Here is an 18,422-nt window from a genome sequence, read left to right as displayed (position 1 = left end):
GTTTAGCTTAAACGTTTTTTGGGCCTTCGCACTGAATGGCTCTCCGAGTGTTCTTGCGGAAAAGTAGACGCACGGGCATGTTTCTGGGTGAAGAATGCAATCTACTCTGGGATCCTGAGCAATGAAGTCCATTCTCAGTTATCCGACGCGGGTAGTTTCAAATCTACACGTTATTGGCGAGCCTTCATTCGGTGGTCTCGGTCGGCAGACCCCAACGATTAACTGCGCGGGTGCTGTGCGGAAATGCAGCCGCGGTGCAGACTTGTGCCCTACTCGAAACAAGTAATTACTTACAATTACAATTACTTGTCTTAAAATGTAACTGATTACCGCTACAAACTAATCGCCGTACAAAGTGACCACTTCGTTACCTGTTACTCTAAAGAAAATCACAAAAAGCATTCAATGTTTACTGCGTGTCTTCGGGGCGGGATTTATTGCCTCATCTAAAATAAAACACGGATCAAATGCACTCAATTGAATTTGTCACATATGTTTAGGTTAAGAACTTTAAGAGGTTGAATCTATAAAATAATAAATGACTTGAACTGATATTTGAGATAAGTGGGTCCTGCGCTGATCGACCGAGAAAGAGTTGTATCACATGAACATACGACAAATACATCTGGGCATTACCCTTACAAACGGGAGGCCACACACAAAACACTCGAAATCATCCTAGCTCAGCATTGGCGAACTACAAAACACTCCTTCCACATGCTCGCTCTGTCTGCTTCGTGTTGCTAAAGGGCTATGTTTGCTCCGGTTTAATAGTGAGAACAAAATGCCCTGCTTGCTTTTGGATACGTTTCAAAGACTGCTGCTTGGTGAAGGTTGCTATCCGACCGAATGTCTTCTTTTTTCTTGTTCACCAAATTGAAATATTAATGCACAAAGTCATAGCTGAATTGAATATGCCGCTCAGAAATTATCAAAAAGGTATCATCATCAGTAATGAGCACGCGTCCACGTCTCTCACACGTTTACAGCCGTTCTCGCCTGTCTCAACTCGAGTGTCCATGCCAGCCACTGCTAATTCAGTGCTTTCCTTTCCCCAAAGTTTAGGTCTAACTTCCCTCATGCACAGTACCTCCAACATTCTCATTCCTAAGAATACGGCTTAGAAGCCTGAAGCCGTTTCGCCAGCGCTCCCCTGCCTGCTCATTGCCTGCCGTCGAAAGTGACCAGGGTTTTTGTCCGATTTCCGTTTAAACAGGCAGCAGAGTTTATAACACAATTTCGGTATTACTATAAGCTGCCGGTGTCCACATCGCCGACGCATCTTCTACTTACACAAGCATGCTAGTGGGAAGTCACGTGGCACAAAGCACATAGCTGGTTGGCCAGCAGTATTTAGCTTTTATAACGCTCAGGCGTGAACAGGGGTCAGGCCCCACGTTGTTCTTTGTGTGTTTGCGGGGTGGGCGCCTTAGGCGGAAACATCAATAAACAATCAACAACAAAAACAAAACACAGACAGAGGAGGGGAATGGTTATCATTTGAGCCCGTTCTTGTTTCGACCTTCTCAAAAGGACCATTCTCAAAACATTCTTTAGATCCGCAGCATTTGGTTCGCTCTCGTTACATCCTTCGCGGTTCATCCTCCAAGGAAAATTAAAAAAAAAAAAAAAAGGGGGGCACTTCGAGGTGACGGTGTCATGGCTTTGTCACTGCCATATGCCCGAAGATTCTTCTTCAAGACCGTCGCTCCCTCTTCCGAACTGGCCTACGCGCACGCGCTTACACACTACGCGCACATGTGCTTTGGTCCCCCTGTTTGGCTAACGGTTCCTGGAATACGTTCGTTCTGCTCTTGAAACATGCAGCGAAGGTCAGGACCCGCTCGTTGCGGTGTCCGGAAGTGGCCGCAGGCGATGGGCTATAAAACACCGAACTGCGTCTTTGTGCCCAAGTACGGCTTCTGTGTCTCCCTTCTCCCGAGTCACGGGAGGGTGCACTCCGAGTGCACCCCCCCCCCCTCCCCCCACACATTCACACACACTCCATTGCTAGGAACACTGTGCTGTCGCGTTTTCCGGGAATTCCTTTTCTCTCCCTGGCTAGAACTTCCTTCACTGCGAACCCGCATTTTGTGTTGCCGAAGCGCAGATATATTTGCGTCGTGATTCTTCCACCATATCTTTTGTTTTTGCCGGATGGTAGAAATGTAACGAGTAATTGTGACTAAGTCGTTACTCAGAATGTAATGAAAATACTTTATAAATTACATTTTCGAAAAACTAATAAATTAATTACTAAATTATAAAACAAAAAAAGAAGTCACGGGTTACAAGTAATTCCGTTGCTTGTAACGGATTACTTCCATGTCTGCCGCGGTGGTCTTGCTCTTACGGAGGTCGCCTTTGGTTCGAGTAAATAGGACGCTTTATTTGTGCAGCCAGTGCCACTTCGACGAAACCCAGTGAGGCGTCTTCGGCATTTCAGGAACACAAGTTCGAGAAGACAGCAGAGGATTCGAGCCACGCGCGGTTCTTCGCTCCATTTGTTCTTCACTTTGGAAATCTCCATTGTCGGAACTTCGGGAGGCCCACCAACCCCGTCTAATGAATGGCGCCTGCGGAAGTGGACGGCGTCCAGGCGAGAGGAGTCCGTGGGGAGAGCGCGCATGCTCGCTATTCTGCACGAGCTGGCCTCCCGAGCGCCGTCCTTTGTTCCCTCACGAGTCGGCCCCGACCGCGGGAGAGCGCCTCGAGGCGAGCGCGGAGGCCGGACGCGACGCCGGGACGAGTCGGCGTCCCAGCTGGGGTTCTCGTTAAGCCTAACCAGGCGGCCCGAGGTCCCCCGAGGACCGCGACGGACCCCCTGCCGAGGAGCCGGCCCGGGTCGGGTCGGCCTCGGCGCAGGCGCGGGGGGAACCCCCGGGGAGCGCCCGCCGCCCAAATTGACTCGCCTCGGGGCCGTACTCTCCGCCTCGCCGATACCTCTTTCCCCTCTCGCCGCCCGGCTGTGCTGGCACTGCCCATGTCTCATACTCTCGAGATGCTCGGCACTGGGCTGCTCGCGGCAGGCGGGAAGCTTCTTTGGGCCCTGCTGGTACAGGCGGCAGCCCCACCTCCGCTGTAATTTCTGCAGCGCAGCATTTGGCGACGCCGCTAACACGGCACGTCACCTCGAGCGGGCGCTGCTTCGGAAAGTTCTGCCGGATCCCCTTAGAGAGCGACAGTTTCCGATATCTGGAGATTCGACGAGACACTGGCAGTGGCGGCCTCGTTAAAAGGACGCCACCTCGCGAGGGTCATCCCAATTGGTGCCGTCATTCCCCACTTTCCCGCTGTGTAAAGAATTTCGACGTGACTTTGCGTATTTTTTGTTTGTCAGATATTTTTAGAGTAAACATTTTCTTACCTTGCCCTGACTTGGTCAAGTACCGCGCCTAAATAAGATAACTCGTTGTCGGGTTCCCGTGCTAGACTCTAAAAAAAAAAAAGTAATGAATTTCGATTGTATTGGTTAGGCCCTTTAATTATTAGATTTAAAGAATGGTCGTAAGTTATCAGCCAATTTACCAGATCATCTGGACTGACTGAATCCAGGTGGTCATCCAGATGGTCCCACAATACATTGGTATTGTGGGACTTGATCGCCAACTCTACCAAGGAAGTGCTCTGACTGGGGCGCCGTTTCGGAGGAACTTCATATACGAGATCAGGTTCACCGTGGTCTGTGGCTACGAGTCACGCCGACTAATAGCAATCAAGTCCACGTTCCGGCACATTAGAATCAGCGACCCTTTTTTTTTTAATCAAATTTACATTTAGAGTGTTCGTATGCAGTTTTAAGCTGGAATGCACTGCGGCGAGCAGCGCCACAAATAAATATTCATGATACTATTTTGTCCCATAGCCGCTAAATTATCGGTACCATTTGCTGCTTGCTGAAATGCGCCATGTCGTCGGGCTGTTTTACACAAGAGGTTTGATTGTAAAACTCGCCTGTCAGTCAGTACTTTGGTCTCTTTCTGTTCACCTCGTTAGGAAGTCTGGGAAATGTCGCGAATCAATAATTGGTAGCTTTAATTGACTTTCTAACGTTTCTCAGTTAGTCACAGTTCTTTCACGCTGCGCGCATAAGAGCGGATCTTTAGACTCACCCTCGCATCCCTCAAGATGCTATCAAATTTCAGAAGTTTTACTGGTTACTACTTGGCACGATCACGCGTGTAAATGGAGCACTTGTCCACCCCGTCTCCTGCCCACGCGTACCTTACGATCTTTACGATATGTTGGCTACCAGGTACCCAATGGTCACCTTGCTAAATAATTGTAGCACTAAGGATCAGGTTGCGATTGTATAGTTCCGGGCGTAGTGCCACTGTCTTCTTCTGCAATCAATTTCTTAAACAAGCACTTAAAGCAAATAACTCTTTGTACGCACACACAGTTTACGTTTTAAAAATGGCCAGTACATGTGGCGCGTAAAACTACAATCGTAATGATATTTTGGGTTCCAATTACTTAGCAAAAATATCTGTTGCTGCATCTACTGTAGCAACGTTCTATACAGATTTCCACATCTTCCGAATCGAAAATTGTTCTACTTTGCCGTCTAGATTACTGCATAAACGATGACCTACCTTCTTCGTGAAAATTGTCACGTTTAAAAATAAAATATCCATATATGCTGCAGTAGACAAGATACGATATACGCCTCAAAACCTTGGAATGTAAAGTTGTTTGACGGCTCATCAATATCTCTTGCTCGGGGCACATGTACCTAGAGGGTTGAGGGCACCCATGACGACCCTCGATATGCCTGCACTATGAAGCAGGAGCCTGTCACAACGGCGCGATGTTCATCGATGTAAGCGATGCGCCATTCTGGCGTGCAGTCAACAAATTTGCGCTTCACCTAATAATACTTCTCAACGTCTTCGAAACTCGGGTGTCGCGCTCTACGAGACGTTGGCTCAGCGCGCGTTTCTCTCTGACTCGTGGCCGACCCGCAGTGGTGCCCATAACTTTTGTCCGAACATATTGTCCCCGCCCTTCTTTCCCGTTCGAGTCGGCATCGCGTCCCCGAGACAGTCGAGATCGGTCCCCGGGGCCTCGCGCTCAGCCGCTCGTTAAACCCCGAGCCAAGGGCCGCTCAAAGACCCAAGTCTCTTCCATCACTCTTCGGCGCAGCGCCGGGAGAAGAGCCCCAAACTCACAATCATTGGAATGGAACGACGCATCGGGACCACTAACGGACCCCATTTATAAGCGAAACGTATTGTGCTCTCGTCACAACAGCGCCGGAAATGTACACCTCGCAATTAGTTCCCATCCTCGACGTTGGAGCGCATGCGACAAGACGAAAAATTGTCTCGGGTAAAGTTCGAACCTCCATGTTTTTATTTCGTTTCTATTTTCCCCTCTCGAATTTACGTTTAGCACTCGCTCGATAAGGATTCCTTTGCTCTGGAAGGTAAACGCCGTATGGTTATAGAAAACAATTTCCATCTCCACGCGCTAAAGGAACCCGCCGCGTTGTGCGAACTATCCGACCGTCCTACTGGGAAATGAGCCCAAGCAGAAGGGGAAATGACAAAAGCAGCACCGAAAGAGGGACCGGAAACTTGGCGCGTGGCTGCCCCAAGGGTGCCCCGAAACTTTCCAATTGGCGACGAACCCCGAGGGTCCCCCGTGCGTGTCCGGAGCTCGGGCCCCACGCCCACGGCGGGTCCCCGGGGTTCTCCCGGGGGGATTAAGAGGCGGCCGAGTCCCACGCCGCACGTCCCTCCGCTTCCAGCGTGCGCCCCTCCCTGCGTCGCCCCAGGGGGCTCCACGCCGGGGCTTAATTGAGACTGCGTTCGGCGGGGAGGGCACCCTGGGGTCGAGACTGGAACCCGTTGCCCTGGTTACCCCCGGGCTTTAAAATGGGCGGCCGTCGAGGCCGCATGCTGCTCGCTGCGTCGCTCGCGTTCAGAGCCGCGGGTTCGCACCCCTCCCTGTGACGCGTCCTCGAGCACCCTGCCGCTTTCGTTCTCCCTCGGAGTGTCACGGTACCTATATGGGAAAAGTATTTGACGGTAGCTTCGTTTACGGGGGCCCTGCGGTCGACTGGCTCTCCGGGAACTCTGCGACAGTGCTCCGTAAACTGTTCAACGCTGGTTTGGGCGCCTCCTCAAAGAAGGAGTGAGAGCCCTCGCCTGTGATCGTTTTCTGAGCTGATTTCAGCGACGCTCGTGGACTGTTGTAACGATAACTACTCTCGCATTGGAGCTATATTTTGCTGATTTCCGCTGTCTCTTCGGCGCATGTTTTCTGCCAGGGAAGCTGGGCTTTCCTTTTCCTGCTGGAATTTCAAAGTCGATATGAAATACTGCTGAAATCCCCTCCCCTCCACGCTCCTTCCCTCCCTCCCCCACAATTTCTGGCCGCGTGCGCGCAAACTTTCGTGTGTGCTTGTATTAATTACGGATAGAGATATTATATGGGGAACGATAAATTGTGTTATATTGTTCCCAATCCTCGTGCTCATGTATGCGTTGTCTTTTCACTTCTCCTTCCGGTCTTCTCTGAGCGCAGGCTCATATTGGTGCGTCCCGTACTCGAGTTTGCAAAATTGATCGACGCACTTACGCCTATACACGCGCTGGTAACCCGTCCACGCGTATCACGTCTTGCTCGGGACGTACTTGATCCGAATCCAAAGTGTTTGTCCCCCGAGGCGACCGACGTGTCCAGAAACCAACTCCGCGACACTTCTTTTTTTTTTTTCGTTTTTGTCTTTTTAACCAGCTTCGCATACAAAGCTGCAGTTTTATGCACATTAACGTCTCTCAAAGACACCGTCGAGGCGATAAAGGGATGTTCTATAACTGCGGTGCCGTCGTCTAAAACGACAGACCCTGGAAATGCCCCTGGTCTGTACTCATTATCCGCTGGGTGGCGTGCTGTCGGATTCTGCACCCGGGCCTCCGAGGCATGTCCGAAGTCAAACAAAAAACAAAAACAGAACACAGAGGGAAAAAAAAAAAGAACGAAGGGGAAAGAGAGAGAGAGAAAAGGTTCTCCTCATCTCCACCACGGGGCGTCATTATAGCCATGCCCGCGTCTCCCTGTCGGCAGCTGGGTGCACGGCGGGGTGTCTCTCGCGGCTCGAATGAAGCTGTCCTCGTTCTGTGGTCGATCATCCCGGGACAGGCGTGGTCCCGGAGTTCCCTGTCAGATCGCCGGGCCAATTCCCCCCCCCCCCCCCCCCCCCCCCCCCGGCTCTCTCCCCGCGCGCCCTTCCTTCCTTTTCCGCCTGATTGGAGAGCCGAGTCGTTTTCCAGGACCGCGCCACTTTCTCGCTCACATATATGCCGGCTGCTCTGCTTCGTTTCTTCGAACCCTCGCTTCGTCGATCCGGGAACTTCCGGCTAGAGTCGCTGACAACCTAAGAAACACAGGGCGTGGAGAATCCCGAGCGTATCAGTGTTACTCGGCGGCCAACGAGATTGCAGCATTATCAGATAAGAGCGCCGAAGAAGCAATCACGGAGCAAGAATCGTGAACAAAATAAATCACGCCCGTGACGCTGTTGGTGACTAGAATATCATGTTGCCAGACACCGAATACTCAGCCAGTCTATCACGATAAATATTGGATATGCGGAGCGGAAGTTCGTCTGCTACTTGCACAGGGTTTGCGATGATGTCAGAACGCCGAGCTCTTATTGGTTGATTAAAAAGAAATAGTGGGTAGACTTCGAGGCATCTAGCATTCGGGTCTACCCACTATCCTTCTAATCTAAGCCAATCAGAACTTGGCGTTTTTATGACGTCACCGCAACCCCTGCGGAAGAAGCAGACAACTTTTGCCCCGCATTAGGTTTCAAGCAGCGCGGCTAAATGGATTGAGTTTACTACTGCGCGTGGGCTATGGAGAACCCTGCCGCTGAAGCTGAGCCCGAAATCGGGAAGCCCTTCAACTGCTTGGTGCGCCTGGCGTGCGGTGACTATTTGGTGCAGCGTTACTTTACTTTCGTGACCCCTTTCATTGGGAAGTTATCGCACCACCATTAACTTTTCTTAATTGTTTTGGTGTGTGTTGTTGTTTTTGTGGGACCGACTTGTTCCGCGTGCATAGCATCGCAGCTCTTCGGAAAACTGGCTTTTGAGAAGGAGCGAAAAGTGCTCGTGCTCAGCTTCGGTCAGCGCTCAAGGTACACGAGCGCCCATACACCGTTCATATACAGCTTCGACTGCCATAGCCGCAAAAAGTTGACCGGGAGTATGGCTCAATTTGATCGAGGCGAGACACCTTGTGAGAGGAAGGAACCCTTAGCCGACGATTTCTTCTCCGTGCGCTCGGGTAAAGCGGGATGAATCAATAAGCCTGCATCAAAAGCGCCGGCGGTTGCTGGGTGGACAGTCGCTTCCTCTGTATAGGACAAACGAGCGAGGTTTTGCTGGACCGGGCACGGACTGATCGCCCGCCCGCCAGAGGTGTAGCGTTGGACTCAAAAATGCCCCCCCCCCCCCCCCCCCCCCCAACTCTCCACGCAGAAACTAGAAAGAAAGAGCGCGTAGAACAAGCAGAGAATAAATTGTTTGTAAATCCTCGGGGGGAATGTCAGGGGATTTAGGGACAATTCCATCTTTTCTTTGGTTATTTTCTTGTAAGATTTTGAGGATAAAGCCGATTTCGGGATGGCAGAGGATGAAGTATGAAAGAGAACGGGAGACAAAATTGGCTGGATAAAACTCGACCGGGTTCTTTATTTTTTTTTTTTTTTTTTTTGTGTTGTCGTCGTTTTTAAGTCGAGGATCAGTGTTTCTCCAGTGGGGCTTTTATTGTTTTCCTTTCGAGGAAACACGGAACTTTCCGACTCTTTCCGTGTGTTGGCTTCGCTCTTACGTTTTCTTTTTATCCGTGTTTGCCTCCTAAAGGTCTTAGCTTTTTTCTTTGTTCTCTTATTAAAGCTTCATAATAGGTAACAGAAATGTGACGAAATCTATCGTACAATTTGTATTAAACATTGCTGGTTAGCGCTAATGATTGAAACGGGGTTAAAAACATAAACTCTATAGTCATACTTGAGACTTCTTACGCGAGTTTATTATTCTAAGTGTTCACGTCGTTAAAGCAATAAACACTGCTCAACACACAAAAAAAAACAAAAAAACACGGGCACTACGCCGATAATGACTATGGGATGCTCTAACTATACAATACATATTGACACACCGCCAAGGCATAATGTCTTCAGTCGTTTCACCTCCTGAGTGCTATGCTCACTGTGAAAGCCTAAAGGAAAGAAGGGAATGAAATACCTCGTGTAAAGCCAGATGAAGCAAAGTACAACAGCCACGCGTTGTGGTTACTGGACTCCAGTAACCACTCGGTTTCTGTTTAATTTGCTGCACTTCTCTTTTTTTTTTTTTTTTTTTTCCAGTTCAGGACTTTTTACAGACGACTAGGTATCCAACGTTAAGTGTTGTACCGTAACATTGCTCAGGTTTTGTAGCATTCACCTACGGAATTTTTTAATTTTTTTATTAAAGATGATTGCTACGAAATGAGTGTCGTCGTTCGGAGACAGTGAGCGAGTTCGCAGGATTTCAATCGCGGCGCCGAAATTTCGAAGTAAGCATGAGAACCTTTGATCTCGTGGGCATCTTTCTACGAATTTCGCCCATGAGGTTTTCGTTTCGTTACGAACCGAATGATGTCAGTAGCTGTCAGCGATGCCATGCTTCGGGCGCTCCCCTTCTCTCCACCAATAAAAAAAAACGGAGGTGGGGAGGAGAGATTGCACGAGGTCCATCGACAGTCTGTGTGACGTCACTGGATTTTTCTGAAAAGTGTTTACAAGTTCTCATAGGCAACTCCCACCGTATAAATGCGAACTTTCGCGAGCTGCCAGGCTCACAAAAGTTAGAGAAATGCTCACTTTACGCTGGAGAGGACTGTCTTACTTTATTTACGTTTCTGTTTTCCCTTTTTCTCGGGGCAACCTGGAGTCGCTCCCCTCGACGGCCCCAACGAGGACGCGGCCGAGCAGTGGGGACCACAATGAGGCCGTCCTCCCCGCGGTCCTCTGTCCCCGAACGAAAGACAAGACCGTCGCTAATAGCGGTCGATTCCCCCCCTCTTTAATCCGGGCGGCCGTCCCGCTCAAAGCGAGCGTTTTGCCCGGTTCCTGGGCCACGCATGCCGGCGGGCGAGCCGTCACAATGCGGGCCCTGCGCGGCCTCGTGGGCGGCATGCACGAGCACGGTAGCCTGGGCGCCTGCTGGCTTTGTTCCCGCACGGCGTGGAGGGTGGCCCGCCGCAGCGCGGACACAGGCTCCGCGAGTGCTTCGGCGGGCCCGCACCCACGCGCCGTTTTCCCCCCGCCCGCTTTGTTTCGCGAGCAGGAAACGGGACCGGCCGGGGGTGGGCGTGTGCTCGGTCAATCAACCGCTGACGCAGCCCCCTGCCCGCCCAATCACGTGCACTCGCGCTCATTCAATTAAGCGTATTATGGGTTACACGACCGCCGATTCCCACCAGATTTGGAGCCGGAAAATGCGGCCCCCGTGTTCGCACTAAGCGGAGCGAGCAGGGAGCGCGTCGCATGTGTGGACCCCCCTCCTGGACTCGGGGCTCCCCGCGTCGCAGGGAGAAGACGCCGCTCCCGCAGAGCAGCCCGCGAGATGCGCCAGAGTGCGCGGCGGGGGAGCCGCTATTACCGGCGCTTGCTTCGCATATTAGGCGTGACCGGCGTCAACCCCGAAGCAGAGGCTCGAGTGTTTTCGCTCAGAATGCGGCACCTCCTTCGGTCGCAACTCGCGAGAGCCACCACAGCTTCCGGACAGCTCTCGGTACATCCTCCGTTACTTGAAACGACACGATCAAATAATTTCATAACGGGGCACACAGATACCTATACAGTTGTGGGAGCTGTTTCTTACTTAAAAGTCTAATTGAAAAGTATTCGCTTCCTTACTTTGTTAACCAATGCGATTTTTGGCGTTTATTTCTGAGAATATCCTCCGTAATAAAATGGTGTTAATATCACCAAAATAAGATTATCATTTATCGGTGTATATTAAGCGTATCCTACAACTCGAGCACGTAAATCTGCGGGAAACATTACCCCTAAAACGTGAACAGCCGTGCGCACAAAATGAGCGATTGTTCAGTTCTACGAATATCAAACATTTGGACGTATCTTTTGGCCCTCGGGAAGGCAGCTTCAGTATGGCAGGCTCAACATTTCTATTAACTCCGTAGAAAATATTGGGAAGGAGACAATGAGAACCGCCAGATGAGCAATTGCATTTTCGGTACTGATCTTTATTGAACGCATAAAAACCAGAAAGCGCTATGTTATATGACCTAGACGTCCTTTCCCACCGAATCACTGGACTGGGATGAGCAAAGGTATAACACAGAGTTGCAGAACGCGTGGAACGTGCGTTCATCGAGCGAAACAAAAGCCCTTCGGAGCAACGATGCCCGCCCTTCCCATGAACAACCATACTCTAAGTACCTCGGGCAGAAAGTGAAGCTCTTTGTAATTGGAGTTCGTGGCGTACGCAGGGCGCACTCTAAGAGAAGTCTGTGAGTTTGCTTTGCCGCAATGCACGCGTAGACAGCCAATCACGGAGAAGTATTGAAGGACCGCAGTGAATGAAAAAGCTGACAGGATAAGATATAAAAAAAGAAAAAAAAACTGCGGTCAAGTATAGGGACAATGAGCGACGAGCAACTGAAACGTCATGCGTCCCTGCGGACATTTCAATTTTTGGTTTAATCGCATTCTGAGCTTCGTCATTCGCTGAGATCTTTCTACTGTTTTCCGTCATTCGTTGTCTCGTGTTCAACAAAAAAAATTAAATCGCTGGCTCTTTTTCTTTCAAATAGTGTACCATATTCTGGCGTTGCGAAGGGCCCATTATCCCACCCAGACGGCCCAGCCAGGGCTGATTTGGCGCAGCGCGTGGCGCGGGTCCCCTTCTGCACGTCGCGGCCGCCGCGGGGCGCGGGCGCCGCACCGGCGACGAGGGGACAGGCGTCCACCGAGGCCAGAAGCCCCGAAAAGCCGACGTCCAGCGCGCCGCACCGCGGACGGCAAGCGCACGTGTGCCATCTTGAGAAACCCCTTGAGGCCTGGGAATTCCCGGCGGCACTCGGGGCTGCGTGCGCCCGCCGTCTGAGCCCGGGGGCTCTCAAAGTTTATTTCGCTCGGACCCCGGCCGGCGGGGCTTCCGAACCCTAGGGACGCACGGGCCGGAGCCCGGAATGAGCTCCCAAATCGAATCTGGACCCTCGAGTCCCGCCGACGCACGGGGAAAAAAAAAAAAAAGACGTCAAAAAAAGGGAGAGGCGCAGCTTGAGAGTGCCTGCGTCCCAGCGATAGAGACATAAGCTCTTAAGTTGAACAAACTTCCGTTTTAGTCTGGCTTTAAGTCGGGGCTTCGCTGCGTCGGCATTAGCGAGCGTCGGTCAGTGCTCATTAACGATTGAACGGAGACACTGCCTCCCGGCTGCAGCTCTCCTAATTTGCGCCACATGGCCGGTCGCGTTTGCCTGGTCCGACCTTTCGATCCCCGTTTCCCTCTCCCGCTACATAATACAAGTGGGGGAGGAAAAATGAAATCACGATGCGCCCGTATTTCGAAAGGGACTTCATATTTCAAAAGCTTTTATATACTATAGGGACGCGAATAAACGTGGTCAAGCGGTGCTTTTGAAGTTGGCCGATTTGGAGCACTGCGCGTCTTTCCTGGCGCTACAAGTGAAAAAAAACGAGGCTGTGCCGCGCTTTTGCCCCTGCAACAAAGCCGGTGGATTGACTTCCTTGTTCCGCGCGCGCAAGGACGACGTCTGGTGTCTTTTTTTTTTTAATTTGGCAGCGGGGTGCACTCGGGCTGGGCTGAAACCGTCCGAGTCCCCTCGTTCTGGCGCTCTGATGTCCGCCTCGTTGTAATGACGGTACTTGGTCTCCGACGATAAACGTCGCTGAAAGTCGCCTCTTCGTCGTCGCGCACTCTATCCTCATCACCTGGCGTTATTTACGCCGGCGCCGTTTTTTTTTTTTTTTTCTTCTTTTTTTTCTTTTTTTCCCTCGGCCATTTTTCTTGGGATTCCCGACCGCCGGTTCCTCCTGGCTCTCGCTGAACCTCCCGGGATTAAAAACCTGCGCTGAATTCCCAGCGCCCTCGAGACGGCTTTAGCTTTAACGACTGTTTCCGTATGCTCTCTTTCATACGCCGACGCTGCTGCTCCTGCCGACGCCCGCTCCCAACGACCGGGCTCTTCCTCCCCCGAACCCTTGCCTGTCTCGCTGCCACCAAAAATTCGCGCAGCCGAAGGAGAAAAACCAGCGACGGGCGCACCGGGGGAGGCGGGCGTGCGTGTAGTAGGGATTTAAGAGTCCATGCTGCGAGCGCTCCGAGAGACCTCTGATCGCGGTGCCTTCTCCGTGCTGAGCACCGCGGCTGCAACCCGAGGTGTAATCGTAAAGCTTGCCGCCATATAACGGCGCTGTCGTGGGTGTCGGGAAAAAAAAAAAAAGAAAGCATATTGAGGGTTTGCGGTGGTTTCCTGGCAACTAGTCGGGCGGCGGATTAGACGAAACGGGCTGGTGGAGGAAGTCTCGTTTTTGCTAATATTAACGATGGAGTCGAATGTGGCAGTTTAAACCGGCGTTGTAAAATAAACGAAATAGAAGGGAAATTGGAAGAAGTGCACCTTTTTCTCCTTTTGTTAGTCGCGACTCCGGCTGACGGTGCGGCGCAGAGTTTGAACAACAAGAAAACGGCACCTCTTCGATGTGCTGTTTTCGGTGGTTATCCAGATCCTCTAGAATGCAATGCATGCGTAAAAGCGGCAGAAAGAGACACGTGGTTCCCAAATCCCCCCGTCCCTTCTCTTCCGGCTGGTTTTTTTCACGTTTGTTTGCTTATGTGTATGCATGTGTTGTTTCGTTGTTATAGTTGTTGTGTTTGTAGCTGCATTTTTTTTTAGAGGGGGCATTATTCTAGGACTCCTACGCTTCCCAAAAAATATCAATCGGTGGATCTTTAGGGAATGCGTTAGCATGACCCTTGGATAAGGCCACACACGTCCCTTTTGGGAAATGCTAAAGCTGACACCCTCACTTTTCTGTTTTGGCGTTCTGTTTTGCTTCCTCTATTTTTCGCTGCCTCTTTTTGGCTTCGTTATGGTGTTAGTGTTAGCGTTTCCCAAAGGGAGACGCTAACACTTGCTTGGACCAGCGCTAGTCTTCAGACTCGCCCCAGCATCCGCGCGCGCATTGGCTTCCACCCCATGACATCGCCTCCCTCTCGCCTTTGTCCTTCACCACTCTCCTCCCCTCCACGCGGCGCGCTTCCCTTTCCACTGTTTTGTTCACAGACGGACGGCGTCAGCTTTTTTCTGTCATGTGGGTATTAATGCTAACGCATTATTAGGGAATTGTAGTAGAGCGATTCCGCAGCCCGCTAAACACCCGCATAGCGCTCCGTAATCCGCCACAAGACCTTGAACTATGCAGACAAAGCTGGCGGCGCGCATGCGCAGCTGCGGCGTTTTCTTCGGGGATGGCGTAGCGGAGGAGAAAAACGCCCTCTACTACAACTCCCTATTAATCATGCAGCTACCTCGTTGGCCGAACGGCGTGGCCTCCTCACAAAGGCTTACCTTTCCTGCTTCCATCACCCCTGGTGTTCGAGCTCCATGATGGGAGTTCCAACAGGTGCATGGTCTGAGAGCCCTGCACCTTGTCGAAGTGACGGACCAAGCTTTCCGTCCTCGGAACTCGAACCGAAGTGGACAGGGTGCAAACAGATAATTTTACGTCAATTCAAGCTCGACGAGGTTTCTTACTTTAAAGCGGACAGAGCTTTTTTTCCCCCTTTCTTTTGCATACCTTATTTAGATCTTTCATAAAAAATATATTTCTTAATGGTTCTCTGGAGAGGTGTGCGAATAGGGAAATTTCAGCTCGAATCGAATTTGAATCTAATAGTGCCGAATAGTGACCAAAACGTCGAATGTCGAATCGAATATTGAAGACCAAGCATTTTAAACACAATTTTCGTAAGGTAAAAGAAAAAGACGTATCGATAAGAAAAAATGTCTACGTGTTTATTCCCTTAGAGGGCGCGGGGAACAAAGTTAGGCTCCAGTCCACGCTTTGAAGGTGGTTGGACAGCGAAGCTGTGGTGTCACCTGCAACAATTGCCCACTGCACTAGAGACCCTTTCAATGGCAAACGCCACCAGGTGGTGCTCCAGTCTTTGACGCCTCAGAAAAGTTCGGTTTACAAAAAGAATGATCAAAGGCCACCATAACACCGCTGCTTGAAATGTACATAAACGTTAAACACCACTTTTCCAGGTGAACGCCAAAAGAACGAAGGAGTGCCAGATCTGTTAAAATGGTTCGAGTATTCTTGTAAACCAACTTGCCTCCTCCAAGATGCAATATTCTACAGCCGAAGGCCCTCATTAAATATCCAACTTTGTTGTCTGTGTAGCATTTATGCTTTCTAGCACTGGCGACATAAACAAGCTCAACAGGCTTGCACAGACGGTGCGACCTTAAGTAGCTTGGGACGCAAGCGGCAGTTGATGTTTGTAAGCAGCAAAAGGGTCTAATGATTGACGAAAGAAAAGTAAATGCACTGTATGAAAATTTTTTTCATACATGAAAGACTTCGTACGCTGCCGTTGCCGCGGCAGCTTATGCAACCGCAATCTTTACCGAGAGACGCATGCAGGGAGCGCTACATGCTTCGCATTGCTAACGGGGCTAGTGACGTCACTCCCCACTTCGTACTCTTTCGTTGCCGCGGCAGTCTCTGCAACCGCAATCTTTACCGAGAAACGCATGCGGGGAGTGCTATGTGTCTAGCATTGTTCGCGTGCGACTTATCATCTATCGTGTCGTTTTGACACTTGTTTTGTGGTTTTCGTATTTAAACAAGAGTCAAAGCCCTATGATAAATCAAAAGGCGCGCGCGATCGTTTTCTGTCGACGGACACGAAAACACCCGACCAACGAGACATATACAGCTTCATTGTAAATTGGTGATACACTGATACGCAGAGAGAGCTAACGGATGTGTCCACCTGGTCCACCCTAGAGCCACTAAATGAGCTACGCTTAGAGTATTGGCACTCTGTGTGTGTTTTGTGTGTATGCTTATACAGCCTGAAGTTAGTCTGCCTCAACGGGCGACAATTGTCTCTCAGCTGTAAATGAGTAATTTAGCCAGTGCAGTACAACCGCTGGCCTGGGGTCTTTAACGTGCATTACGCAGTAGTGATACACGACCGCATCCCGGTATGATGCTCATTCAGATCGAAACGTGCAGAGGTGGGGATTGAACCCAGGATACCTGGGTTCCCCTATATTGTTGCGAGCGCAGCCATCTTGGTGCTTAGTACAGAGCCGAGCAATTTCCGATCGGCATGATTCAAAAGTGCGACCTCCTCAGTATTCGTTGTTAGGACGCTAATGTAATATTGCTTTGCTCTGTCGCGAACTGTTCAAACATTTGTGTAGGACGGAAAAGCGTTTCCTATGGTTTCAGATGAAGCTTCAGATAACTGCCAACCATGATTTTAGGCAGCAAGAGGGGTAAGTGTCGTTACTCTGAAGCGTAGGTTATTTAGTGACTCTAGTCCACCCATTCACGTTTGGATACGCAGCGTGCTGGAGGAATTGACGGATATTACTGAACCGTATGAATCGGGCGACGTCTTGCGCCACCTATTGGTGACTCCAGCGAAATCGGCGGCACCTAGTGACTAGAACAGGAAGCTGTGGTAGCAGGTTCGATAACCGCCTTCTCGACCGAATCAGATATGGACCTTTTCCGAGAAGCGTTCTGCGCACGCGCGAGCGCCCGATGCCAAGCGGCGGAAGTCGGGACGAAAAATCGAGGAAATTCGGAAGGAGGTTGTATATCAGCGAGTAGAACACGTAACTGCAGCATATATATAGTTGTGTTACACAAAAAAAGAACGTCGACGGAAGGGAAAACACGACGTTTGGGTGGACGCCACGGATGCCCCTCTTTAAAGTCGCGCTGGGCACGCGCAGCTGCTCAGAAAGCGAAGAAACTGGTAGTGTAGCCTCCATAATCGATTGGTAGCGCAGGTAGGTCTCTTAATCGATTTTTAGTTCGTGCAGCCACCGCCTGGTGCCGTCGGTATGTGAAAAAGGTCCATTCACAGCGCCTAGCGGTCTAAATATGAAGCCGTGAGAGTAGGTGCGAAAACAAGCGGTGAAAATCGCCGATAGCCCTGGCTCTTGGCTTGATGCCGCGGGGAGCGGATTATCCATGTCATTGGTATTTTGATCATTGTCATAGCATCAAGGTAACAACAGAGAACGGGTTTACAGTGGACACAGCTAGCTACAGGTGATGCAAGATCCTCAGAACGGTGACGCACGTGGTTTACGGGTTTTCGCCGAGCGGGTCCAAGAATCTAGGGACATGACTGCTTCGTTTGAGGAATTAGGAAACCAACAACCTTTTGTCGAAATGGTTTGTTAGTCAATGCTTCCTAATGTAGGCTAAATTTAAGGTAGATCAAGCATAGACCCGTGAGGAGGACTATTTCATCATTTGCACAACGTCCCTGAATCTCGACGTTTTGCCATCAGTACTGATATTCGATATATCAAATTATTTTAAATTTCGAATATAAGAATTCGAAGGTCGAATCGAATTGTTCGGTTAATCGTATTCCATTCGAATTCGAAGCTCAAATATTCGCACACCCCTGATTACCTGCAGTCTGCAATTAAATTTAGAACATCACGTCATATTTTTTCGTCTTTTATTTCAAATACCCTCAGGGCCTTCCAGAGGGGAGTTGGTGTTAGTAAGGTGATTTGTCATAACGCTCCGAAACGACGTGCCGTCGCTGATGGTGGCAATATCCTCCGGGTGGTCGTTCCAGCCCACAATGGCGTCGGCAAAGGATACAGGTAGGCCGTTGAGCTGCATGTTGGCCACACTATTTTGCAGGAATGATCAAACCTCGAAGAAACGTAAGCAGGCGCGTGATGAAGGGACTGATGAAAGGTTGCGTGGTAATATATTTTGTGCAGAAGGCGAAGGCGGGGAATGTTACGACGAGTAGGAAGATCGTGAATGTTGAGTTGCGCTTTCATGGCAGACACACTGGGGAAACGTTAGCAATTAGACAGGATGAAACGAACGGCTCGGTTCTGGACCGACTCAGTTAGGTTTGCTAAAGTGAATCGGTGAAGACCCCAAATTGAAGCCTCATAATCTAATTTTGGACGGACGAGGGTAACATAAAGGAGACGATTAAGGGCAGGTGAGACGGACTTGAAGTTTCGGCAGAAATATTCTAAACTGCGGTTTGCTCAAGCTATGATAGTAATTATATGAGTATGCCAGGAGAGAATAGAAGTAATGTGGACCCCTATACTTAAACTCATTAGCATAAGCAAGGGCT

Source organism: Ixodes scapularis, unplaced genomic scaffold (genome assembly GCF_016920785.2).
Source record: "Ixodes scapularis isolate PalLabHiFi unplaced genomic scaffold, ASM1692078v2 PGA_scaffold9__187_contigs__length_104089568, whole genome shotgun sequence".
Classification (NCBI taxonomy): domain Eukaryota; kingdom Metazoa; phylum Arthropoda; class Arachnida; order Ixodida; family Ixodidae; genus Ixodes; species Ixodes scapularis.
The sequence above is the reverse complement of the archived record's forward strand: the minus strand, read 5'-3'. Positions refer to the sequence as shown.